Raw genomic sequence first — 521 nt, 5'->3', positions numbered from 1 at the left:
TGAATTCTGTGATTCATTAAGGATTTAAAAGAAAAAGTTAAGCCCTCTAATTTAGGAACTAATTTGGTATTTTAATTTTATACAGTTTAAAGAGAGGATATAAAGAAATAAAAGAAAATATAAACAAAATATACCAAACCTTAACTAAGCAGAGAACATTTTGTAAATTGTTAAGGGAAAAACTGAAATTATCAATATCAATTAAGAATTTTTGGCGTGCCCATTTATTCAACATATTGGGTAATTGTATCATATATATGCACCATACAGGAATATCAAGTTTTTAAAAAAAACAACACTGGGTATTTAAAAAGGTATTGTGGCCTTAATTAAATCCTTAATTCAGAAGGCACTTCAGTAACTTTCAGGGCTTCAAAGTCATGATCGTCATCACTGCACAGTACTAAAGAAAACATGTGTACCATGTACAAACAATAATTTCCAGTATTATGCAAGAAAACCTTATGTTTTAAGCATTTTCTTTTTTCCTTCTGTACAATTAAAAATAAAATGAACATTGG

Source organism: Hyperoodon ampullatus, assembly GCF_949752795.1.
Source record: "Hyperoodon ampullatus genome assembly, chromosome: 8".
NCBI classification, from domain to species: Eukaryota; Metazoa; Chordata; class Mammalia; order Artiodactyla; family Ziphiidae; genus Hyperoodon; species Hyperoodon ampullatus.
The sequence above is the reverse complement of the archived record's forward strand: the minus strand, read 5'-3'. Positions refer to the sequence as shown.